The sequence below is a fragment of the Melanerpes formicivorus genome, unplaced genomic scaffold (assembly GCF_026170545.1).
Source record: "Melanerpes formicivorus ecotype bairdi unplaced genomic scaffold, bMelFor1.0.p_v2 SCAF_30, whole genome shotgun sequence".
Classification (NCBI taxonomy): Eukaryota; Metazoa; Chordata; class Aves; order Piciformes; family Picidae; genus Melanerpes; species Melanerpes formicivorus.
This window is the reverse complement of record NW_027142382.1, coordinates 6681325-6708327: the sequence shown is the minus strand read 5'-3', so window position 1 is coordinate 6708327 and position 27003 is coordinate 6681325. Positions and strand designations below refer to the sequence as shown.

Sequence of the window (27003 nt, the reverse complement as noted above, 5' to 3'; positions counted from 1 at the left end):
CCTGGGCTGCATCAGGAGAAGTGTGGCCAGCAGGGCAAGGGAGGTGATTCTCCCCCTCTACTCAGCTCTGCTGAGACCCCACCTGGAGTACTGCCTCCAGTTCTGGAGCCCCTAGTACAAGGAGGTGCTGGAAGGTGTCCAGAGAAGGGCCACAAGGATGATCAGAGGGCTGGAGCACCTCTCCTATGAGGACAGACTGAAGGAGTTGAGGCTGTTCAGTCTGGAGGAGAGAAGACTCCGAGGTGACCTCATTGTGGCCTTCCAGTATCTGAAGGGGGCCTACAGGAAGGCTGGGGAGGGACTTCTCAGGATCTCAGGTAGTGATAGGACTAAGGGGAATGGAATGAAGCTGGAGGTGGGGAGATTCAGGCTGGATGTGAGGAGGAAGCTCTTCCCCTGAGAGTGGTGAAGCCCTGGAATGGGTTGTCCGGGGAGGTGGTTGAGGCCCTGTCCCTGGAGGTGTTTAAGCCCAGGCTGGATGAGGCTCTGGCCAGCCTGATCTAGTGTGAGGTGTCCCTGCCCATGGCAGGGGGGTTGGAACTGGATGATCCTTGTGGTCCCTTCCAACCCTGACTGATACTATGATACTATACTATAAGGCTAAACCAACAAACTGAATAAGGCTTTGCAAAGAGGAGTCACTTCCTGAGTAATTAATACTAACAAATTAAAAAAGTAACCTACTTGAAATAACTAAAATGTGATGTGATGAAAGCTAATGATTAAATTACAAAGCTTTGAACCTCTTGGCAATGTCTGTCATCCAGCTGTTGCCTCACGTGAACCTGTTTATTGGACACATTAACTCAGACTTCAACAAAATTAACCAAGCAGGGAAGTAACCAAATTTTCCCAGTGCCTGTAGAATAGAAGGTCTGTGTCCCAAAGTAAGTTGAGTCAAATTGTCTCTTTGCAGCCCAAGGTGGGCTGAGATGAAAGAGGGTCTAAATGCTACTGTTGAAGGCTTTATTCTCTTGGGTCACTAGAACTCTCTGGTTATGTTCTGAAAGTGATTTTTTTTTGCCATAAATGCTCTGTTAAGCCTGGAAAACAGTGTGGTTGCAGTGTACTAAAGGCATTCTCCTGTGAACAGCTCTGCTAGTCAGGAGAGCTGGGGTGGCAGGAAGAGAAAGTGCCATGGGTAGCGATGCTGTGCATGAGCCAGGGGCCTGTGTTGTGTGCTGATTTGGTGTGTGGTCTGGGTGGGTTTTGTTTGCTTGCTTGTTTGTGGATTATTTTGTGGTTGGCTTTTGTGGGGGTGGTTGGTTGTTTGCTTGGTCATGTTTTTTGTTGTTGGGGGTTTTTTGTTTGTTTGTTTTTTCCTTTTTTCCCCTCTATTGCCATAAACCTCTCTCATAACTTCTGTGGCAACTGTTTGGCCATCAGGAATGGCATAGCTGGAGTGCGACCCAGCTGTTCATACAGTGGGTGGCAGTTTTGGTGGCTGAGTGGACAGGTTATGGTACCAGAAAAAACAGCTAGTTCCAGTCATCAGGCAGCAATGTCTTGTGGCCAGCGTGCACCTGTACAATTTCACTGCAAAGAATGATCAGTTTGGGATCTAGTCCAGAAGAGACTTGGGAACTGAAAACCTAGAGAAAGATCATGAGAGGCTGTTATGGGACAATCATGAGAGGCTGTTATGGGACAATGGAGAAAAGTTAGATGTGGGCCAGGGTAGGGAGAGAGATGCTGAGGCTGACCCTGATGAGATGAAACTTTTTACAGGGAGGAGGTACCCCTATGGTGACTACCAAGCTTGACACTGTTTTAAAAGTTACTGTGAGCTAAGTGGACCTGACAATTTGGATGTTATAACGAAGGGATTGATTTCCTTAGCTCTTCCACTTGATTTGCCAACCTCCAGTACTGGCTAAGGCAAGGTAATGCAGCTGAGCACTGCATAAATGGTGATACAAGCTGGAACAAGCTCCAGCTGGAGAAGACACCAGTCATTCTGAGTAGATGAATGAAGGCCATTGTCAAGAAGGAAACTGCTCATGCACCTGGCAAAGCTTTGTGCCTTACTCATCAGTAGCTTTTTCAAGTGTGTGTGGAGTTTTGTGCTTTTTGCTTGTTTGTTTTTTGAGGGTGATTTTTACTTGTTGGAGCTGTGGTTTGGGTTTGTTTGGGCTTTTTTGGTAGGGGTGATTTTATGGAGGTTTTGGGTTTGGTTGTTGGTTTGTTGGGGTGTTTTTTTTTAGGGGTGTGTGTTTTGGGTTTTTGGTTGGTTTGGGTTTTGTCGTCTTTTTTTTCCTCCTTCCCTTCCTTGTATGCCTTTGGCTTTTGAGAACAGATTTATGCAAGCAAAGCATTGTTACTGATGCTTGTAGGAGTATGGGAGTACCTTTATCCCTGACTTAATCAAATCCTGTGAGTGCCCTGAGCAGAGGAATGTGGCCTTACTATTTCTTACCCACATTTTTTGTTATTCCTTTAAATGCTCTCCACTCAAGTTACCACAAAGCCCTTCCAGCTTTAGCTAATAGGTCTTAGGAAGCTAACGACTGAAGCAAGTAGAAATGACTGTCTGGCTTCTTAGAGAAAGTCATGATGTCACTGTTTGCATCGAAACTGGGTAATTACTTCTGATCTTATCTGGAAGCAACCTGTGAACAAAACAAGGCATCATTTAGAGAGCTGTCCTGTATTAGTTCAAGGAAAGGTATTTGAGAGATGTGAATGAGGGACATACTGGCATGCATTGAAAAATGACATTGGCTTTGTATTTTAGGGGTTTAGATTTTGAAATAACACTAATTTAAAGGCACTTTTCTAGGGATTGGTGAGCAGTGGCAGGTAGCATTTCTGTAGCTAGCTGCTGTGTGATTTTTTTCCATCTCAGCTCAAGGCAGTGGGAAGATGTGTTCTTTACCTCCCTGGGGACTATCTCGATCTTCAGCCTGTAATATGTGCTGTGGTGGCAGCTTGGTCTTTGAGATCTTTATCTTCAGGTATCAAGCTTCATGCACTTATAAGGGCAGCTGGTCTGTTTTTCATGTTTGTTTTAGCTGTTTGAAACTCTCTGAACTTGTTCTTATCTGCTGTGCACTGGAGTGTTGTGTACTCTGCCTGTGCTCCTTCTCTTCCCTCCCTCTGCTCTATTCACACTACCTGTGAAGGCGGTGTATGCCTGGGTGGAGTGCTGCCTTTGGACTGGCTTGTGTTTCACTGTGCTGCAGTAATTCTCCATTGCCCATTTAAGGCTTACTGTGGAGTGCAGTCAGGTTCTGAGGATTGAAAGTGTGTTATCAAATTCATATCTAACCTGAAATGTTATCCCTGCTTGGGGATAAAGAATGAATGAGTGATGGTGTATGGCTTGCTTCCAGTGAAAAGCTGTGCCCCATGCCTAGTACTGCCACGGGAAGTTATGCACCCTCCCCTGGTTTGGAGAAAGTAATTTTGGTAAGAAGGATTTTATCCATGTGTATAGAAATCAGATGTGTGTGGTAAATAAACTGCAGTTTATATCTGATCAGATGTTCCAGGATTCAAATACACAAACATCTTCCTCAAAGGTCTGGAGGAAAACATTGAACCTCTGAATGTGTTTAGACAAGAAGAGAGTTTGTATGTGTTAGCAACTTCTGAGGAAATTAGACTTTATACTTGGCTTCAGAATAACCTTTCTAAATAGCTCTCAGACTAAACTGAAGTTGTTTCTGGCTTTGTGAAGGGTTTAGGTGGATCAGGGGACTGATGTTAAATGTAGCATGTTTCATTTCAGCTTTTGGGAGGAAGGAAGCAAAGGATGCTGCAGACTTGTGGGTCTCTAGTGGTTTCATGTTATTTTTGGTCTGATTCATTTCTCACAGTCAAGGTCCATGCCATCTGTATTCCCAGCTACCATTTTTGAGGAATTTCATATCTGTCATCTCCTTGATTCCCTTGGATGAGGGTCAATCCAGGTACTAGAAGGATGTCTGTGTAACAGATTCCAGAGGGACATTGTGTCACAGCTGCCTGTGAGGTCTGTGTTGGTCTGTTCAGCCTGGCAACTGTCTGTAATACTTTTTCTGTAGGTGGGCTGTTATCCTATTATCTTAAAATGTGTGTTATCTTCTCTGCAACAGCACTTTTGTGCTGGATTTAGCAAGTTTTCAGGAAACTGCCACTGCAGTATTGAATGGCAGGGCAATGCCTTTCACTTCTTTGCTTTCTGTCAGAAAACCTCTTGAATTAGAAATTTCTGCCCTCCATGTTCCCAGCCCCACTTATCCCTGACTTGTTTATCATAAGGCCTGGATTTCTGAGTGCTGCAGTTTGGATGCTGTCAGAGTAGAAGTTCAGGAACCACAACCTAAGAAGCATATGATGTAACCCATGCACTTCCAGTCCTTGTGCTTACTGGGAGAGACTTGCTCCCTGTGATTACTGCTGTTGTGTGGTCTCATGCTCTTTTGTGACACTTCTGAAGAGAACCCAAAAAGTTGTTGTTCCTTTTTGTATTGTCTTTCTGACAGCTTCCCCCACAGTTCCTCTTTCTTTCAATTCCCTTTTGCTTTTCTGAGAGTTTCTACTGCTCTATATCTGCCAGTTCCAACAAAATGTTTTTCCTCTTTTGATGAATAACTTCTCAAGGACAAAGAGATGGTTTTTCAAGACATTGGAGGTATATGAAAAAAACCACACCATAGGTGTGGGGGTTTTGTTTGTTTGTTTTAAACTGTGAAGAAGGACACAGTCTCAGGGTGTGCCAGGGGAGGTTTAGGCTGGAGGTTAGGAAGAAGTTCTATACAGAGAGAGTGATTGCCCATTGGAATGGGCTGCCTGGGGAGGTGGTGGAGTCACCATCACTGGAGGTGTTCAGGAGGAGACTTGCTGGGGTGCTTGGTGCCATGGTTTAGTTGTTTAGGTGGGTTGGATTGGTTGATGGGTTGGACACGAGGATCTTGAAGGTCTCTTCCAACCTGGTCTATTCTATTCTATCTCATGAGCAACAATGCAGAAGGAAGGAAAACTTCCTTCACCTGAATCAATACAATTTACTTTTCCCCCCTGACTTTTGAATCAATATTATGGTTTTTTTTCTGACTTAGCAGGTAATCTGGAATATCTGCATCTAGTAGTCTCTGGGTGATGTTTAGTTTAACCTGTGAAGACAGAGGTACTGTAAAGCAAAATGTTAACATAGAAACAAGAACTTTAATTTTTCATTCTTCACTTTTGGAACTGACTTTTTTCCCCTCTGCTCAAACTGAGCCTTAAATCAGTGGCATTACCTGATTCTGGGACACTCTATTGAACAACCGAACAGCTAAACTGATGCTTAGATTTGCATGTATGAGTCCTGGAGACTTAACTGTAGTCAGCAAAAATGTGTTTGATTAATACAACCTTGACCGTTACTGGTATTTCTGAAGTGAATGATCTGAAGCTAGTTGTCTAAATGAGACCTGGTTTTGGAGAGAGGTGATCCAGTTTAGGCTACTAGTATTGCTTTGGAGTAGGGAGCTCATCTTATTCCATGAAGATGGCTTTCAGTTGGTGTTAACTTTTTAGAAGCTATGGCAATAAGTCTTGCTAGCCTTGAGTTTCATGCTGGTCATAAGCTGAAGATAAATTTTCTAGGCTGTATTGGAATATGAGGGAAGATGAGTGAAGTTATTTTGCTGCCCTTCCCCTGACCCTCCTAAGTACCTAAACATCCTTTTTTTAATTCTGAATTCCTTTATCTAATATATCAAGTGCTATGAATCCCTGTATATAGCTCCTCATAAACCAGGTAGAGGCAAAAGAACAATCAATTGGAATACATTGACGTTCTTGCATATGATGGGTGTGGTTGATGGGTATTTCTCCTTGCCTTCCTATGTCTGTCTCATGGCCTTTCCCTCCCACTGTAGTTGTAATTTGCTTTACAGGGTTTTGTGCTTCCTGGTTTAGAGATTCACCATGCAAAACAATTCTTTCTCATCTAATGCTGCTGTTAATATGTTACCTGTGGAAGCATTTCTACACTGAAATGTCTATACCTAGATGGAATTTCTGCAAAGAGTTTGCAACTCCAGCGTTCAATAGGCTAAGCTCCTCAATTTGGATCTACATTGGAAATGTCATGAGGACTCAAACCCTTCCTTTGTAACTAAGCTCTGACAGAGGGATAAGGACTCCTTGGTACATGCACAGCTACAGATGTGCAGAGCTGGTTCAAGCTTCTTGAAAAAGCAGGCTAAAGAGGCTACTGCTGCTGGCAACTGTGAAAAGTACAGAGCAGGCCTAGTGGCTGACAGAGACAGATGGCATGGGTGCTGCCTTCTGCTATGGAGGGATGGGTGTTGCAGGAGCAGCAGCTGCTTTGTGCTTCCCAGCTCAAGTCAGCTACTGGCCCTTTGGTTCAGCAGAGCTCTTGGTGATTTAAGCCGAGCATGTTTTGCCTGCATTTCAAGCTGGGCCTGCTGTCCTGCAAATGGTGAAGCAGGCATATGGTCAGACCTTGGCTCTTTGCATAGTACCTAGGTTATCTCAGCACTCTTTCATTTCTTGCACTGCCTACAGCTGATAAGTCTTTAGAAGGAAACATTCACGAGATTTTATCTTTGTTCTTCATCCTATCTGTGCGGTGTCTTGAAAGAGTTGGAGTGCCATGAAACTTAGGGAGGGGCTCCTGAACACAAAATAAGAACAGTATTGAGCTATTTTATTTATATTGTAACACTCTCCATTTTTACAAGTGTGTGTTTTCTAATCAGCCAGCAGTTATCTTTCACACCAAGCCAGGTTTATAAAACCCCCTTGGTAAAGGTCATCAGTTCAAAGAAGGAAAGAGGAAAATTCCCTCCCTCTTGAAACTTCAGATTTTTATAGTGGATAAAGGCTGGTCATAAGGAAGAGGGAGAAAGGAAAGTCCTCCAGAATTTCCCTAGGAAGCAGAAGGGAAACTGTTTCAGGCTCAAGAAACTGCTTTTAGCTGTTGGAATTGTCAATAAAATGACTTTCATTTAATGCCTCGTCTAGAAGGAAGTATAACACACCAATGCCAGAGAATTTCCATTCCCCAAAATTACTTTTCAGCTCAATTCTGTGAGAACAGGGAAAATCCTGGCTTACAGAGGTTTATTTTTGCTGGCAACTGTTGCCACCAACAGGCTCAAGGATGACCAGTTGTTTTTCTGCATTGTGAGCCCTCTTCTCTTAGCTATTTTTAACTTCTATATTGCAGAAAGCACCTTTTTGCAAGATAAGACAATCTTAGCAGAGTTGTGTAGATGTAACACTAAGATTCAGTAATTTATTAGTTTCTCTCTCAGACCTATTGCTATCCAAAACACCCCCTCTGACTTGTGACCCTGCAATCACTTGGACCCTTATTTTTCTGACAGGTGTGAAATGGAAGATGGATGCAAGCCAAAAAATAATTATTATTGTCCTTTAGGAGCAGGTATTAAGTATTCATTTGTGAAGTGATGAGCTTCACAGGTAAATAAGACTAATTAGTAGCCAGCACTGTTGCAGTTGCTGCATTGGTACAAGAAACACTGGAAGTAGTGGGTCTGAAAATGCAAGCTCAGGATGCCAGGGTGAGAGGAGAAGACACTGAGGTTAACTAAGGTTGGTATAACTTGCCTTGGCTCTTCCCCAGAAAATGATGTTAACTGATGACTGACCAAGCCCCTGCCAGACACCTTGCTGAGGGTTTGTATATCTAGAAGACAAACTCCATGGCAATGGCTTCCCTGAGTGAGAGCAACCACCTAAATTGCATCCTCTATTTTCCTAAGCTACAAAATGCAATTATGTTCATCATAAAGATTTTATAGCCCTTGAACAAATCCTGGGACCAATCAAAGGTGGTAACTTGCTGATATTTGAGCTACTGAATCAAAACCTTTATTAGAATAACCTTTATTAGAATAAACCAAACCAGGTTGGAAGAGACCTTCAAGATCATCGTGTCCAACCCATCAACCAATCCAACCCACCCAAACAGCTAACCCATGGCACCAAGCACCCCGTCAAGTCTCCTTCTGAACACCTTCAATGACAGCGACTCCACCACCTCCCTGGGCAACCCATTCCATAGCGCAATCACTCTTTCTGTATAGAACTTCTTCCTAACATCCAACCTGAACCTCCCCTGGCGCAGCTTGAGACTGTGTCCTCTTGTTCTGGTACTGGGTGCCTGGGAGAAGAGACCATCATCAGCCTGTCTACAACCTCCCTTCAGGTAGTTGTAGAGAGTGATAAGGTCACCCCTAAGTCTCCTCTTCTCCAGGCTAAGCAGCCCCAGCTCCCTCAGCCTCTCCTCATAGGGCTTGTGTTCCAAACCCCTCACCAACTTTGTTGCTCTTCTCTGGACTCGTTCCAGCAAGTCAACATCCTTCCTAAACTGAGGGGCCCAGAACTGGACACAGTACTCGAGGTGTGGCCTAACCAGTGCAGTGTACAGGGGCAGAATGACCTCCCTGCTCCTGCTGGCCACACTGTTCCTGATGCAGGCCAGGATGCCATTGGCCCTCTTGGCTGCCTGGGCACACTGCAGGCTCATGTTAAGCCTACCATCAACCAGCACCCCCAGGTCCCTCTCTGCCTGGCTGCTCTCCAGCCACTCTGACCCCAGCCTGTAGCATTGCATGGGGTTGTTGTGGCCAATGTGCAGAACCTGGCATTTGGATGTGTTAAATCTCATGCCGTTGGATTCTGCCCATCTGTCCAGCCTGTCGAGGTCTCTCTGCAGAGCCTCTCTACCCTCCAGCAGATCAACTCTTGCCCCCAGCTTGGTGTCGTCAGCAAATTTACTGATGATGGACTCAATGCCCTCATCCAGATCATCAATAAAGATGTTAAAGAGCACAGGGCCCAGCACTGATACTTGGGGCACACCACTAGTGACTGGCTGCCAGCTGGATGTGGCACCATTCACCACCACTCTCTGGGCTCGGCCCTCCAGCCAGTTCCTAACCCATCGCAGTGTGCTCCCGTCCAAGCCATGGGCTGACAGTTTGGCCAGCAGTTTGCTATGGGGGACGGTGTCAAAGGCCTTGCTGAGGTCCAGGTAGACTACATCAACAGGCCTCCCCACATCCACCAGGCGGGTCACCTGATCATAGAAGGAGATCAGGTTGGTCAGGCAGGACCTGCCCTTCCTAAATCCATGCTGGCTAGGCCTGATCCCTTGGCCATCCTGTAAGTGTTGTGTTATTGAACTCAGGATGACCTGTTCCATGATCTTGCCTGGCACTGAGGTCAGGCTGACAGGCCTGTAATTCCCTGGCTCATCCAACCGGCCCTTCTTATGGATGGGCACCACGTTGGCCAGCTTCCAGTCCTCTGGGACCTCGCCAGTGAGCCAGGACTGCTGGAAAATTATGGAGAGTGGCTTGGCCAGCTCATCTGCCAGCTCTCTCAGCACCCTAGGATGAATCCCATCTGGTCCCATGGACTTGTGGGGATCCAAGCTGCTAAGGAGAGTTCCAACCACCGCCTCATGGAACATAGGGAAACTGTGCAGCTCCCTGGCTCCTTCTGCTAGCTCTGCAGGCCAGCTGTCAGGAAGACGTTCTGCCCTTCTAGTAAAAATTGAGGCAAAGAAGGTGTTAAGTATCTCTGCCTTTTCCTTATCCTTGGTTACAATGTTCCCCTCCGTATCCACCAAGGAGTGGAGGTTTTCCTTCCCCTTCCTCTTACTATTAATGTATTTATAGAAGGACTTTTTGTTGTCCTTCACAGTAGAGGCCAGTTTAAGCTCCAAGTGTGCTTTTGCCTCCCTAATTCTCTTCCTACAAGACCTAGCAACATCCTTAAACATTCTGTGGGTTGCCTCCCCTCACTTCCAAAGGTGATACACCCTCTTTTTTTCCCTCAGTTCCATTAAAAGTTCATGAACCATCCAGGCTGGCCGTCTGCCCCGGCGGCTCATCTTCTGGCACATTGGCACAGCCTGTCCCTGAGCCTTCAACAATTCTTCATTGAATTAGGTCCAGCTCTCCTGGACCCCTTTGTTTTTAAGGGCTTTATCCCAAGGAACCCTCTGAATTAGTTCCTTGAGTAACCCAAAGTCTGCCCTCCGGAAGTCCAGATTGAAGGTCTTCTTGCCGCCCCTCTTGGCTTGACCAAAAACCGAGAATTCAATTATCTCGTGGTCACTGGACCCCAAACACCCTCCAACCACCACATCGCCCACCAGTCCTTCCCTGTTGGTGAAGAGGAGGTCAAGCATAGCCTTGCCCCTGGTAGGCTCTCGCAGCACCTGGGATAAGAAGCTGTCCTCCATGCATTCTAAAAACCTTCTAGACTGTCTCCTCCCTGCCGTGTTGAGTTCCCAGCAGATGTCAGGCAGGTTGAAGTCACCCACGAGAACAAGGTCCGGAGATCTTGAGACAGCCCTAAGCTGCCTATAGAATGCTTTGTCAACATCTTCCTCCTGGTTGGGTGGTCTATAACAGACTCCAACCAGGGTGTCTGCCCTGCTGGTCTTCCCTCTAATTCTTATCCACAAGCATTCAACCCGATCATCCCTAGCCTCCATCTCAATGGCATCTAGTGCCTTCCTGATGTAAAGGGCCACCCCTCCACCCCTTCTTCCTCGCCTGTCTCTCCTGAAGAGCTTGTAACCGTCAATTGCAGCGCTCCAGTCGTGTGAGTCGTCCCACCACGTCTCTGTGATGGCAACTATATCATAATTTTCCTGCTGCATCAAGGCTTCCAGCTCCTCCTGTTTGTTACCCATGCTTCGTGCATTAGTGTACATGCACTTCAGCTGGGCTGCTGGTTTCACCTCCAACTCTAGCTTGTCGCCCCCAGACTCTTGTCTGAGAGGACTCTCTTCAGCCCCTTCCCCCTTCGAAACTAGTTTAAAGCCCTGTCTATGAGACCCGCCAATTCCCTACCCAGGATTTTTTTATCTTTGGGGGACAGTCCGTTCTCAGGAAGCATGAGATTGATGAGGAGCATGAGATTGGCCTTTCTAGAAACATTGCTCTGTTAAAGAAAAAGTGAAGGTGCCTGGGTTTTATTTGTGGTTTTTCTTTTAATTGCTGCAAACAGATCTGCAGCTGCAGGTTGTGAGAACTTTTTGAGGAGGGAGGAACTGTTCATAGAACAACATTCCTTTGCAGCATACACTCAGTATCACCTATCTTCTAGCAAAGTAACTCTGATACTCCTGCATGTATGGGTAGCACCCTCTGTTATGCAAGAAAAAAATGTAGTCAGATAATTGTAATGAATGTGAACAGCTAAGAAATGGAAGAGCTATCCCCTTCTCCAGGAGTTCACTTTGGCCTTCTCCATAGCTACCCAGCACGAAGTACTCGTGCAATACTTTGTACGAGTAAAAAGATGAAAGTTCTGGTGATTCGAGAGCTCTTGGACCAATGACAAAACCAAAGCTGACAGCTGCCAAATATTGCAGGCTTAAACCTCCCCCTATGCCCTGATGGAACTGCTTTCCCAACTCCTGCCTTTTGAAAATATTGACAAAGCTAAAGCCTACACAGTTGCTGGCTTCTCTTCAAAGTAGTGAGCTTGGGGATTGAAAGCAAAGCAAGCAACTACTTTCTTGAAAGCTGTCATCTTCATAGGGTACAACTGGTTTCTTCTTTCCCCCTTTTTCTTCATAGGAGATGTGGCTGCAGTGCAATGTAAGCCTGGCCAGTATCTGAGATACCTGTTGTATCCCTCAATACAGTTACCTGTTGTTATTGCTGTAGATAAACTCAAACAGACTTGTATGATCCTGTGGGGGACTTCTGATGTGGGCAAGAGCTGCAGAGGGCAAATCTCTTATTTGTCTTACACACACACAAAAAATAGGACAAAGAGACTAGGAAGCCCAACTAATGTTATTACAACAACAGTACAGGTTGCTTGAAGAACAGAGTTACCAGCACTCAAGTTGGAAATGCTTTGCATTCGATGTTGCGTTTCCTAGTAGAATGCCTGTGCTAAGGGGAAGACAAACTGTTGTTCTGAAACTGCTGTAAGAAAACTACACAGAAGTGCATGGAATAGGCAAATGGATTCTGACAGGAGTCTCTGATGTCTCCTGCTGTTAATGATTTTGCTCTCTAACAAAAATTCTCTGGACTCTTGCAAGAGCTGACTTTCCAGGGCTCTCTTGGTGTTTTGTCTTTTCTTTTGCCTTGAGAAGAGTGCAAACAATCTCCTCCTCTCACACTCCCACCCCCCCCACCCCCCCAACCCCCCCTTCTTATTTTGGACAGACCTGTAAAAGAGCTACAGGTAATGTTGGGGAGCAGAGGGAGGAAATTGGCAGATGCTTTTCTTGACCACTTAAAGCTTACTTTTCTCAAGAAACCAGGCTGTGAGCTGTTAACTGCAGTTTCATACTGATCTTTCTGGACCAAGAATAGAAAGGATAGGCTGGTCTTTGAATCAAAAGTTGCTATTTTTTTCCAAGTGGTCTTTATTTTGGTTTTCTAAGGCTGTGTAGTTTGGTGATCAATGGAGCTCTGGTAGGAAATTCATTTCCTTAAAGGAAGCTTACTTCAACTGTAGCCATCTAACCCTTTCACCAGTTACTGTGTTTACCACCAAAGAGAGAGGATAACACTTGTCATCGGAAAGTAGGGCTCAGCTGGAAGGAAGCTGGAGATTTAGTATCTGAAAGCAACTAGGTGGTGCCAAGTTTATGAATGCTATCAGAGGTCTTGTGTTGTAAATAGCATCTCATGGGCACTTAGTAATGAACAATAGTGTCATGAGGAGGTTTGTCTAGAACATCACTTTAGATATGACTCTGGGCCTGAAGTAGCTTAGCAAGAAGCCACTGGATCAACTTTATACACCTCTACTATAAAGGCAACTTACTCTGTGTCCAGAGAAGGGCCACAAGGATGATCAGAGGGCTGGAGCACCTCTCCTGTGAGGACAGACTGAAGGAGTTGGGGCTGTTCAGTCTGCAGAAGAGAAGGCTCTGAGGTGACCTAATTGTGGCCTTCCAGTATCTGAAGGGGGCCTACAGGAAGGCTGGGGAGGGACTGCGCAGGATCTCAGGTAGTGATAGGACTAGGGGGAATGGAATGAAGCTGGAGGTGGGGAGATTCAGGCTGGATGTGAGGAGGAGGTTCTTCACCATGAGAGTGGTGAAACCCTGGAATGGGTTGTCCAGGGAGGTAGTTGGGGCCCCATCCCTGGAGGTGTTTAAGAGCAGGCTGGATGAGGCTCTGGCCAGGCTGATGTAGTGTGGGGTGTCCCTGCCCATGGCAGGGGGGTTGGAACTAGATGATCCTTGTGGTCCCTTCCAACCCTGACTGATACTATGATACTTGCTAGGAAGACAAACTACACCCAGACTAGGAGAGCAACGTGTGGGAAACTGTTGTCACCTCTTTTCTGTAATCAAGAGCTCACCAGACTTAACCTTTCTTAGTGTCAGACATGCTGAACAGGATTTTTAAGTAGCAACTTGAAAAGAAAGAGGACCAGCTTGTGCAAATCTACAAGTTTGCATGCTGTGAAAGATCACCCTGGCCTCTGTAGTTCCACACTGTCAGTGTAGGAAACCCCCTGTGAAAGTTTGGGTGAACTTAGTTGAAAATACATTGTAAAACTAGCCCAAAACTGGAAGTTGAGAGTGAAATGTACACCCCAAATAAGGCTTGCAGATTCAACAGTGCATTGCATTAACCTGTAGCCTTGTGTCTAGGTCTCACTTTTCTCTGTTGAGGACATAAACTTTGTGAATGGATTACATGATCAGCCTCACAGATGATAGATACAGTCAAATGCGTTTGCAATCAGTTAACTGGTGCAGAGTAAAATCATCTCAAATTTTCTAGGGATTTAGTCCTTTGTGATAAGACTCTGAACTGAGACCCTGGTTCTGCAAATAATGAACAAGCACCAGAAGCAGCTGCCTGGGACACTGGTCTGCAAAGAGCAGCTAGAGTCTGAGGAAGCAGCAGCCTCCAAGGTGGAAGAATTAGCAGCTGTGCTTTGAGGATACAGTGGCAGAAGATGGAGATGACAATTCTACAATCTTTACCCCTTCCCATCTCTTACTCTTTCCCTTTGCTCTGTAGTGGCAGAGGGGCCTGAGCCCTTTCTTTTCTATAACAGCAACAATTAGCTTCACTTATGCTGTTGAGAAGTCTGAACAGTTGAAGCACTCTTGTGACACTTCTGCTCCCCTCACGCACACTTATCTCCCTTGTATACATGTCCTTTCCCTTTCACTGACTAACACGTGTGAAACACTGCATCTCACACCAGGGCTGTTTCCCTAGGCTGATCCAGGCCCAATAGAACAGAATAAACCAGGTTGGAAGAGACCTTCGAGATCACCATGTCCAACCTATCAACCAATCCAACTCAGGTAAACAACTAAACCATAGCACCAAGCACCCCAGCAAGTCTCCTCCTGAACACCTCCAGTGATGGTGACTCCACAACCTCCCCAGGCAGCCCATTCCAATGGGCAATCACTCTCTCTGTATAGAACTTCTTCCTAACATCCAACCTAAACCTCCCCTGGTGCAGCCTGAGACTGTGTCCTCTTGTTCTGGTGCTGGCTGCCTGGGAGAAGAGACAAACCTCTGCCTGTCTACAACCTCCCTTCAGGTAGTTGTAGAGAGCAAGAAGGTCACCCCTGAGTCTTCTCCTATCCAGGCTAAGCAACCACAGCTCCCTCAGTCTCTCCTCATAGGGCTTGTGTTCCAAACCCCTCACCAACTTCATTGCCCTTCTCTGGACACGCTCCAGCAAGTCAACCTCCTTCCTAAACTGAGGGGCCCAGAACTGGACACAGTACTCAAGGTGCAGCCTAACCAGTGCAGTGTACAGGGGCAGAATGACCTCCCTGCTCCTGCTGGCCACACTCCTCCTGATGCAGGCCAGGATGCCATTGGCCCTCCTGGCTGCCTGGGCACACTGCAGGCTCATGTTCAGCCTACCATCGACCAGTACCCCCAGGTCCCTCTCTGTTTGGGAGCTCTCCAGCCACTCTGACCCCAGCCTGTAGCTCTGCATGGGGTTGCTGTGGCCAATGTGCAGAACCTGGCACTTGGATGTGTTCAATCTCCTGCCCTTGGACTCTGCCCATCTGTCCAGCCTGTCGAGGTCCCTCTGCAGAGCCTCTCTACCCTCCAGCAGATCAACTCCTGCCCCCAGCTTGGTGTCATCAGCAAATTTACTGATGATGGACTCAATGCCCTCATCCAGATCATCAATAAAGATGTTAAAGAGCATGGGGCCCAGCACTGATCCTTGGGGCACACCACCGGTGCCTGGCCGCCAGCTGGTTGTGGCACCATTCACCACCACTCTCTGGGCTCAGCCCTCCAGCCAGTTCCTAACCCAACACAGTGTGTCCCATCCAAACCATGGGCTGACAGCTTGGCCAGCAGTTTGCTATGGGGGAAGGTGTCAATGGCCTTGCTGAGATCCTAGTAGACCACATCCACAGGCCTCCCCACATCCACCAGGCAGTCACCTGATCATAGGAGATCAGGTTGGTCAGGCAGGACCTGCCCTTCCTAAATCCATGCTGACTGGGTGTGATTCCTTGGCCATCCTGTAAGTGCTGTGTGATTGCACTCAACTAAACCATCACCAAGCACCCCATCAAGTCTCTTTTTAAACACCTCCAGTGATGGTGACTCCACCACCTCCCCAGGCAGCTTCTTCTGCAAGGACTGAAGATCTGCTGATTGTGATCTAGTAGCTCTGGACAACTGGGGCTACTGTTTTGGTCTTTACTGTTATACAAGCTCTTCTATACAACAGCAGGTGTCAGTGGCACATCTGTTCTGGCATCCTTCAAGCTCTTGGCTGGAGTTGTGTGGGAGTGATGCAGTATAAAATGGGTGAGTGTGCCATGTTGTTCCAAAAAATATTACAGGTCAAGGTGTGAGTGGAAATCTCTGAGACTATCACCTCACAACTCTGCAGCTTCGGATATCTTGTTCAAGAATGTCAGGACCAACATAATTTGAGAGGCCACTCCTAACTGAGCAGAATGTTATGACTGTGTGGCTATAGGCCAGTCTTATCAAATATTTCTCTGTCCACAAATCCTAGAGAAAACTCTCTGATTGTCACTGCTTTAATGATCTGATAAGGTGCACACCCAAGTCTGAGGCAGAGACAAGATCTTAGCATTCTGTCATATCATATGCATTCTGAGGAGACCCAGACTCTACAACTACCAGTTTCTCTAACTGAAGCCTCCTGTTACACTTGTTTAAAGCCTACTTTACTTATTTCTTGCAACAGATCCATTTATAAGCATAGGCCAAACTCTTAAAGTAGTATTTACCCATGTGTAAAGTGTGGAGACAGGACTACATCTTAGTAGATTCTTTGGCACCTTGTGGATATCTTGTTAGGATTAAAGAATTGCCCAGTCTTTCATGTCTCAAAGTACTTAAGAGTGTTTTTCTGATGCAGTCAAACTTTCTTAAAGCAGTAGTATTCAATGCACAGCTGTTACTGCTAGAGTAGAGAATTTTCTGCTTTGGCATTAGCTTCTGGGGAAGTAGACACTTCTAGGGAGATAACTAACAAAGTTGTAGGCAGGAGGATTTTTGTCCTGCAGTGTTATTGGCTTTTATTCTTGATAGAGATAGCAACTGTGAGTCTCCCTACTGTTGCTGGCAAGAAATGTGCTCCCTTGGCCACAACTGGGCTACTTGAATCCACACCCTCTTGCCATTAGCACTTCATGAAAACATATCTTGTGGAGATGGCCCAGGCCTGAGTTCTGACTATTTGTGGTAATGTATGACAAGACATGAGGCCTCAGAAATGACTAAGCTTGGCATCAAAACTATACAGAAACTTCCCTCTCCCATTTGTGTTTGCTTACTAGTAAAAAGAGCTGATGCATTCAGTGAGAATGCAAACTGATTGATGTTTGTTAACAGGAATATGGAGATCACCTACTGCTTACCCATCCTGCATCTTCTAATTTCAGCTGGGGCTGGGACTTGCTGTGTAATCTGCTGCATACATAACTCTCATAGGAAAAGGGATATGCTGCCCTCAGCTAGAAAAGTGCAAAGAGCTAATTAATTAGATATGTCATTGTGCTTGCAGCTGCCAAACATCTTGAGGAGTCATTATAATGCAAGCAAACAAAATATTTTGTTTTGCCCTATTAAATGACATTAAACATTTTGGCTGCCCTTCTTGTGCACAGGAGAATGTGTAATGGAGCATGCTTTTATTTTCCTCCCCTTGTTGACACATTAGTGGAGAGTTAACTAACAATTATTAGGTGTGATTGGTACTGTGCTTTAACTGGTAACTGTTAAAATAGAGGCTTATGAGTTGAACACAACAGAGAAATCATTCATAGAAAACACTCAAGCTATGTAAACTTTACGTGACCTATTTTTCAAGTACTTCCTCTGAAGCATAATCTGTGACAGAAGTTTTCTATGAAGAAATTCAAAGATCTTCTGGCCAGACCTGCTGTACAACTTGGATAGCTCTTTAGTTTGGTATTTTGCTTCTGGTGTGAGAATATTAAGGTTCTATCCAGACTGTAGTGCAGCCACATCCTGGTACTATAAAGGGATTCTATGTTCAGCATGATGCTGCTGCATTCCTTGGTTTTAATAGACCCTAATTGTGGGCTCAAGAGCTCTGGTTTCCTCAGACTATGCATACTGGGTGGAAGATGATGCTCTAGGACAAATGAATACACTCTCTTCTGCTTCATTGATCTGGGAGGAGCAAAGAAATGAGGGAGGAGGTAGCAAAATGAGTGCTATCTGCAAGGGATTTACATCTTTGTCACAGATGAAATGCTGACCCCTGATTCTCTTGCTTTGCAGTTTTTTCCCAGCCCATCTTTCAGAGGAGACTTTTCCCAGGGAAACCTCAAAGTTGTTGTTTATTTGTTTTGGTTGTTGTTATGGGGGTGTTTTTGTTGTTTTTTGTAATTATTTTCATTTTTTTTTCCTCCCTCACTCCCAGCAGAGGCCTTGGAAAACACAAGGATGCAGCACAACATGGGCACTTGAGAGCTGTCATTCCTATTGATCTCAAAGGTCTTTTCAAACCTGGTTAATTCTCTCCTGTCCCCTCTCTCCTGTCCCCTCTCTCCTGTCCCCTCTCTCCTGTCCCCTCTCTCCTGTCCCCTCTCTCCTGTCCCCTCTCTCCTGTCCCCTCTCTCCTGTCCCCTCTCTCCTGTCCCCTCTCTCCTGTCCCCTCTCTCCTGCCCCCTCCTCTGAAATGCATGTTGCCATCTTTCTTGTTAGGCAAGATTCCTTCCTCTAAATGAATAAATAAATGAAATCACGCTGTAAAAAGAAATACAAATTTTACTGTAGGAGACAGTAGAAGCTCTAATAGCTTCTACTCTACGTATCCTAACACAAAAGGGCTTCAAATTCCTCAAGTCATGCTCTGCTTTCAAAAATATCTTGGAGATAAAATCTGCAGTGCAGTGGCTGCAGGATGTGCAGGTGTCTGAGCCAGTTTTTAAGCTGCTGCTGTGCATTGTGGCAGCAGACAAGCAGTGCATGGCAGCACAGGAGTCAGAGGGGGCAGCAGTTAGTGGTGCTGCAGCTGGCTGTGCAGTGTTTGGCGCAGGCTAGCCACACTCTAGCTGTGATTCTACCAGCTGCAAGGACAATTTAGTGTGCAGCCTGAATAGCCAGGAGCGTTGCTGTGGGTGACTGAGTGAAGAGTGCTTGGGAGTGAATTAACCATGGAACGGTCCTTGCTGGGTATGCAGTACAGCTGGAGAAGTGGTGACACTCCCTGTTGTCATCTCCTCTTTCTTCTTGGGTTTTCACAAATGTTTCTGGGCATTCCCTTCCCTCCTCCACCCCCCCCCCTCCACCCCCCCCCCCCCCCCTCCAGCAAATTTGGAAGTCCTAAATATGTATTTCTGATGGGTGGAGCAGAGGAATGTAACCATAAGGCAGATTACTTCATCATCATAGCAGTTTAAGAGCTATGTCCTTCTCTGGGTAGTACACTTGGGTAAGACAAAATGGTCATCTTTCAGGAGGAAGAGTTTGTGGTAACTACAAGATAAGTGTGTTCTGGGTGCAGCTGAGTATTGTTTGCACTGCTTGTTTGTGGCAGTGGGTGTGGGTGGGAAATAATGCCAGCTCCTCCAAAGCTGGGTAGCTGGCACATGCTCAGTCTGCAAATGGGCCAAACAGTTAGTTTGCACGCATGCAAGGGTGCAGAAGTCAAAATGCTTCAAATCCCCATGGGCCCTGTACATCTATTCTTTATAAAGAACAACCAAGGTAAAGCTGGTCTGCCTCAACAAGGAAAACGTAGGGAGTACTGGATGGTTTTTGTATTCCTGATATCAAAAGAATCTGATCCTTTTCAGAAATGATGGCAAGAATCTTCTTGGCTTTAGCTCAGATAGCTCTAGCTGTGGTGACAGGTGATGTCACTCTGGCAAGATTACTGAGGATGGAGCTGAACCAAGTTTACTTTTGCAATAAACTTCTGGTTTGGAACTTAAGCACATGGTAATGTAGAACATGGGGAAACTTGGATGTTAGGAAATGACATCTGTGAAGCCAGAGGGGAAGAGGTTATACTTCAAACACATTGAGTTGAGAAATACATTTGGACTCTACAACTATCTAACTTACTTTACTTTGTAAATTTGGGGGGGGGAGGGGAAAAAAAGCCACAAACCCAAGCAAACAGCAGTCCTCTTCATCTCATTGTACCTACTCTTTCCAGCAGACTTGCATGGAAATTAAGTGAAATAAAATAATATAGACAAGTGTGCAAATAATAAGGAGGTGTGAGAAAAAAATACCTGTATGCAAATCCAAGTTATAGAAATAGTTTTTAGAAATGAAAAAAATCTTTAATGTTCCCTAGATGAACAGTTTGCCTGTTTTCTCTATCTTCCCCACTCCTATTAAAGCTGCACTTGTCAGCTACACCAAACAACAGCTGAATTACACCGGTCACCAGCACTCCTTGTTTATAGAAGAGTAGTGAATTTGGAGGGAATCTTTGGTAAACTGCAGAAACTGAAACTAAAACAGTTGAATCCTTGCAAATGACACTTGAGTCCTGTGGTTTCATTCCCTGCAGGTGCTCTCCCTCAGGATGCTACTGTGTGCTCTTTACTGTTAGACTCCTTTAATGCTGGCTGCTCAGTAGGTGGGCTTGGTGCCTGAGTATGTAGAACAATTCTGCTTTCTGGGCTAGATTGCTATAGGGACCCTATATAGTCATAGGTTTTGGTGTTGGTTCTTGATGCTTTTGCAGATCTGTGAAAATGACATTTTACTCCTCTTGAAGTCTTGCTTGCTCATTGTCTTTCAAGTCCCCTGCTTGGAAGAGCACAATTGAGCCACTTCCACTAAGAGTAAAGGGTCCAGAGGGTGTGATAAAACAAATCATCTGTGAGGAGCATTTGCCAGTGTTTAATCACAAGGCTGACAATGTGGTTTCAAGGCCTTCTCTCCTACACAAACCTGTTAGGAGACAGTGAGACAGTAGCTAAATTGAAGTAGTAACTATGGCCAAATGTGCTGTTATGTTGTAACTAGTAAAGCTGTGATGGGTTAAGGTTTTCTCCTGTGCCCATGGGAATTTCTTTTCCTGTGGTTGTTTTAAAAGCAAAAGTGAAAATAAAGTGGTAACCCACTGATGGGGCATTAAAAAAAAGTAAACAAAAAAAAAAGTGCAGCTTTAAGACAGTTGGCTCTGGGATCTTAGCAAATCTTAGGTTAGAGTATGGTCACATCCCTTGTAAGAAGTTGCATAATTCAACACACACAAACTGACCATAACTTAACATGCACAAACTCAGGGCAAGTTTTCCATGCCTGAAAATTGTCTATCTTGGAGTTCTTGAGCTAGCTATGTGTTTATTGTTCGTAAACTCTTTGTGCCGGAGAGGCAAAGCTGTTTTGAGCAATCTGCATTCTTGGGGGCTAATAAGCAAAGGGAAACTGCTGTGGTTTAGTACTTGTATATATTCTAGTCCTTCAAGAATAGATTATATTTTCTCCAGTCTGTGCTTTCCTTTCTTAACTTTCTTTACTGCTCCTCTCTTACTCATCAGACATCATGAAACAGATAATGACTAATGGATAGAAGTTTTCTTCCTTCCTTATTGGGCACCTCCTTGAAGATGATGTCCGAGTACCAGCAATTCACTTTAATCTATTACAGATTAATTCAGCAACCAGCAGAGGGAAGGACTAGTAGAAAAGCCTGGTGGTTGAAATGGGGATTTAGAAAATACAGAGACAATGAGAAAGGAAGGTAAGAGAACAAGTCAATCTGTAACTAGCTACAACCATAAAGTGGAGATTGCTTTTAGTGATGCTGGAGTGGCTGCAGTTTTGTTTGTTCAGTACTCTGTGAGAAGGAAGGAAAATGTAGAGGAAAAATACCCTAATAATAATAAAAAAATACCCCACCCCCCAAAACCCTACTGTGAAAACCAACCTCTCGTTTCTTCCTGTCCCCAGCAACAAACCCAGCTGAGAAACTCAGTCCAGTGTGAGTTCTGGTATGCCTTTGCTATACATCATAGGTGATAAGATTGCCTTGGGCCAGGGTTGAGCAGCTGAGAATGCCCACACAGCTCTTTGCTATAGTTGTCTGAGCTCCTCTCCCAGACCAGGAGTGGCAGAGCCCTGTAAAGCCTGGTGGAAAGTTACAACTAGTAGCTCTGCATCACCACGGGGAATTCATGCCAGTGCAAGACTGCACCAAGACAGCAGTAATTCTCCAGACCCTGTTAACACAGGTACTTCTGCACCACACCTTACTATGTGGTTAAGATGTGCCCAAAGGGGCTGAGATGCCATTTTAAAGACTTATGTGGAGACATGAACTAGAAACTAATAACTGGAAGCCTCTGAGTGCAGGTATATCTGCAGGGTATATGCATCCCTACATGCCTCTGAAAATTCAGTCTTCAATGAGAGATTTCATAGAATCATAGAATTGTTAAGGTTGGAAGGGACCTCAAGGATCATCTAGTTCCAATTCCCTTGCCATGGGCAGGGATGCCTTACACTAGATCAGGTTGCTCAGAGCCACATCCAGCCTGGCCTTAAAAACCTCCAGGGATGAGGCTTCTACCACTTCCCTGGGCAACCTATTCCAGTGTCTCACCACCCTCATGGGGAAGAACTTCTTCCTAACATCCAATCTGAATCTACTTTCTACCTCTATAGCTATGAGCTTTCACTGCTCACTCAGGATTCAGTTTTAGTCAACTGGTAAACTAATTCTGTCAAATTTAATCTACAGAAAGGTGAAATTATTCATCATGAGTTGGCTCTTGAGGGGCCTGAGTTTCAAGCTCACACAGAAGTATGAGAAATTTGGCTTCATACTATCAGTTGCTTTGTCTTTTTCCAGAATGATTCTCCTCCACTCTCCTAAGACCCCACATGGCATACCATGTTCAGCTCTGAGGACCCCAGCACAGGAAGGACATGGACCTGTAGGAGCAAGTCCAGAGGACAGCCATGAAGATGGTCATAGGGCTGGAGCACCTTCCCTATGAGGAGAGGCTGAGATTTGGGATTGTTCAGCCTGGAAAAAAAAAAAGGTCTCTGAGGAGACCTTATAGCAGCCTTCCAGTATATAAAAGGGGCCTACAAAAAAGCTGGAGAAGGACTTTTTACAAGGGCTTGTAGTGACAGGACAAGGGATAACGACTTTAAACTGAAAGAGAGTAGATGTAGATTAGATGCAAAGAAGAAGCTCTTTACTGTGAGGGTGGTGAGGCACTGAAACAGGCTGCCCAGAGAGGATATGGATGCCCTCTCCTTGGAGGTGTTCAAGGTCAGTTGGGATGGGACTGTGAACAGCCTGTTCTAATGGAAGGTGCCCTTGTCCCTGAGAGGAGTATTGAAATTGGATTTTAAGACCTTCCCAACCCAAACCATTCTATGAAATACCCTGCTGCAGGGACTGGTATGTACATTGTGGCTGTGTGGGTTTATTATTTATCTGACATAACCCTTCCATCAAAACTCAAAGGTGACAACTTAATCTGAAACCTATATCATAGACTCAATAAGGTTGGAAAAGACCTCAAAGGTCATCAAGTCCAACCTCTCACCCAAGACCTCATGACTACTAAACCATGACACCAAGTGCCCCATCCAATCCCCTCTTGAGCACCTCCAGGGACGGTGACTCTTGCACCTCTCTGGAGCAGCCATTGTAGGGGCAAGTGTATCTTGTTATCTTGTTTTCCAAAGTCCACATTAATTTGTAACAGAAAACATAGTGACTCATTGCTTGGTCATATCCTTCTATACAGTTGCTTGCCTTATCTTCTCACTCATACTTGATTCCTTCGCTAGCTGCAAATGGAGACCTGGGGTTTAGTATGTAACTGACTCCTTGATTAAGTGTGTGTGCTGCTTAGTACAATGCAGCTCCTTTGTATAAGGGTTTTAGCAGCTGCTGCTACAGGCTGTCAGTTTGTAAAGAGTGACCAGTCAGAGCCTGAGAAGTTAAGCAAGGTTTCATTTTTTGGTGTGACTAGTAAGCCGAATGTTTTGTCTGAGCCTTTTCTCTTACTCAGCTGGCATGTGGAGGCACCGAGTGCATGTGCCCGTTCTCAGCACTGCAACTCACCATTTGGTCATTTCTGTCAGTGTGTCAGTTTAAGGACTAAAGAAAAGCAAAAGGTTAAGGAGTAGAAATAAAGGCAAAGCTGTACGTGGTTAAAAAATTAGTTGGAGGCGCCTTTTGGGGAGTCGGGTGAAAGCTGCCTTTTGTTATACCGACAGCCTGAGCCTCACTTCTCGTTTTGCAGCTGAAGTGCTCCCCACCTGGCTGTGAGGGGAGTGGAGTTACAGAGCTGAAACGTTCTCACCAGGAAACGCTTCAGCCAGTATTTTTTTTTTTCTCTCCAGCAAGCTGCCACTTACAATGAAGAAAAACCGTCAAACCAAACCCAGCTTTCTTTTTCATTTTCCCCATGTCCACATCTGAAGCAATTCTAAAAGACTTTAGGCAACAACTCATAGCCCAGATACTGCAGTTTTAGCACTTTTTAGTACAAGATAGAAAACTTGGATCTCTCACTTACCTACGTGGAATCTCTCAGTTTCTCGTCTGAATGTGCTGAGATTCAAACACACTGCTGAGGAACTGCTGCCTTGAATGAGGAAATGCTGGTGCAGGGCAGGATGTGCAGCAATGACTCAGACAACAAGGGCTGTGTTTCTTGGCTAGCTGAGGAACAAGAGGACTTACTGATGGTTCTCACTATACTGTGCTCAGTTGACTTAAGGACTTGCTGTCTACCACTTTACCAGTAGAAAAAAAGCTAAGGAATGTTTAATGTTTCATCTCTTTTCCCAAACTTGAGCCATTTGTGATGATGCAGTGTTCTAGCGTTGCAGTCCTTTCCAGGAGATTAAAACATGTGCCTGTCGAGAAGCATTTCTTTGCATGAATGTACCACTCACAGATGTTCAGAGTAAGGATTTTGGTAATGCTTCTGAAGTCACTCTTGTCTCTTAGCTTAAGCAGGCACTTGAAATTTTGCTTGGTTCTTTCCTTTAGAAAAAGTATAAAAGCAAAACCAAACAAAAACAAACCAATCCCCAAGCCCCTACAAACAAACCAAACCCAAACCAACCAACCAAAACCCAAAACTCACAGTATCATCAAGGTTGGAAGAGACCTCAAAGATCATCAAGTCCAACCTATCACCCAAGACCTCATGACTAGACCATGGCACCGAGTACCACATCCAATCTCCTCTTGAACGCCTCCAGGGATGGGGACTCCACCACGTCCCTGGGCAGCACATTCCAATGACTAATGACTCTCTTGGTGAAGAACTTTCTCCTCACCTTCAGCCTAAACTTCCCCTGGTGCAGCTTGAGACTGTGTCCCCTTGTTCTGGTGCTGGTTGCCTGAGAGAAGAGACCAACCCCTTCCTGGCTACAACCACCCTTCAGGTGCAAAAAAATCCCAAAACTGAACCAACAACCACCACCACCAAAACCACAGAACAAAACCCCACAACCCCAACACATCTTTATTCACAATTATTTGTAACTAACTTAGTTCATGTCCTATACACCTAAACACAGAAGCTAGCACCATGCCTTTCCAAACTCTGCATTGTCAAAAAAACTGTCTCTTGCTTGCTGCGCAATCAAGAGCTGTTCTTTCACTGACTCTCTGCTTTTGATAGACAGGTACTGAGCAATGTTTAGCTCTCAAGTTTTCAGCCAGTTGTGGTAGAAACCTTTCTCCTCAAGAATGGTTTCTCCTCCTTGTTTGCATCTTGCTGAGCCATTGCCTTGGTAATTGGCATGCTCTGCTATGCCATCTCATACAGGAATTTAACTTTTCTTTCTGTGGGCATTCACTTCCCTGGGGCTTTGTTGCATAATTGCACACATGCATCAGAAATGGAAAAATGTACTGGGTGGATTCTGTTCAGTTCCTGTCTTTACTGGTTTCTGGGTAGGCACTCTTGCATCGAGTTGAATCCTCCCTTTGTCTATTTTAAGAAGTGTGTGTGAATATGCTTATATAATGTGCTGTTAGTGTTGAACTTCTCGTTACATATACATGTCATAAAAAGCATACCCATTGATTTAAAAGAGTTAGTATCCCAAACATTGTTCTTGCTCATCTCAACTTCTCTGCTTGTTCCTCCTCTGCTTGGATTAAGCAGGCAACATCCCTTTTCTCGCCTAATTGCTGTCCTCCTATCTTGCAGGAGAAGATGGTAAATCTGGATTACTAATAATGCATTCTTCCTAAACTGCTCAACGTACAAAAGAGTCATCTGAAGACCTTTATGTGGCTGGAGGACATGGCCATAGCGCTATTACCCAATTTGATTTTTCTATGATTAAAACCAAACAAATCCTGCTGGGCTATGATGGCTACTTGCCAGAATAAACGACAATAACTTGTACAGGGAGTGTAGTTATGGTTTTGGTTTGACTTTGTTTGTGGCTTTTTGTCCATGCTTACTAATTGCTCGTGAAACCGAAGGGAGGTACAGTGGCTCCTTGAAGTTCCACTATACTGAGTGTAGCTAAATATGAAATAAAATGAGAGCTTGGCAGTAGTGTTGCAATGGCTTGTCACAGAATCACAGAATGTTAGGTGTTGAAAAGGACGTCCACAGATATCTAGTCTCTTGCCAAAGGAGGCTCACCTAGGACAGATCTCACAGGAACATAACTAGGTGGGTTTTGAAAGTCTCTAGAGAAGGAGACTCCGCCACCTCTCTGGGCAACCTGTTCCAGTGCTCTGTCACTCTCACTGTAAAGAAGCATCTCCTTGTGTTTAGGTGGAATCTCCTGTGTTCTAGCTTGTACCCGTTGTTCCTTGTCCTATCACTGAGCACCACTAAAAAGAGACTGGCAACTTCATCTTGACACCCACACCTCAGTTATTTAATACATTGATAAGATCTCCTCTTAGCCTCCTCAAGACTAAACAGCCTAAATTCTTTCTTTATAGGAGAGATGTTCAAGTCCCACAATCACCCTCTTAGCTCTCCCTTGGACTCTCTCCAGAAGATTCCTCTCTCTCTTGAAGTGGGGAGCCCCAAACTGGACAGAGTATTCCAGGTGTGGTCTGAGCAGAGTAGAGGGGTAGGAGAACCTCCCTAGACCTGCTGGACACACTTTTCTTAGTGCACCGCAAGATGCTGTTGGCTCTGCTGGCCACAAGGATGCATTGCTGTCCCATGCGAAACTTGCCGTCCACTAGGACTTCAAGGCCATTCTCCCTGATAAAGAGATCAAATATAACCAATATTTTGACAGATAAAAGACTGAATGATTTAATTTATGACCTTTCTACTCTTACTGTTTTTACAACACAGTCCTGTGTCATGTGTTGAATCACTGAAGGAGACTGCTGCTGTTATGGCTCTACAATTTATTCATGTTCTCTTAAAATCCAGCCCTAATTTTAACCGGCATCAGGGTGGTTCAAATTGGAAAGGAGTTTTGGAAGTCACGCAGTCCAAAACCCCTGTTCACACCGGGGGTCCTCTTTCGTACCCTCCTTGAAGATGGGAGTAACACATTCTCTTGCAGTCCTTTGACATTTCTCCACTTTGCTGTGACTGTTCAA

The 27003-nt window shown here is 45.1% G+C and overlaps 1 protein-coding gene across 4 annotated transcripts in view; it reads right to left on the bottom strand.

Moving 5' to 3' along the window:
• LOC137449545 (myelin-oligodendrocyte glycoprotein-like) overlaps positions 1-24058 on the bottom strand; it is a 42752-nt gene extending 18694 nt beyond the window's left edge. For 2 of the 4 annotated variants that reach the window (XM_068155155.1, XM_068155151.1), the window contains exon 1: positions 23975-24058. The gene's annotated coding sequence lies outside the window, so the exon portion shown is untranslated. Of the gene's footprint in view, positions 1-2416; positions 2610-23974 lie in introns of all 4 variants that reach the window. The other 2 variants (XM_068155153.1, XM_068155154.1) reach the window with 2 other exon arrangements.
• Between the last annotated feature and the right edge of the window lie 2945 nt (positions 24059-27003).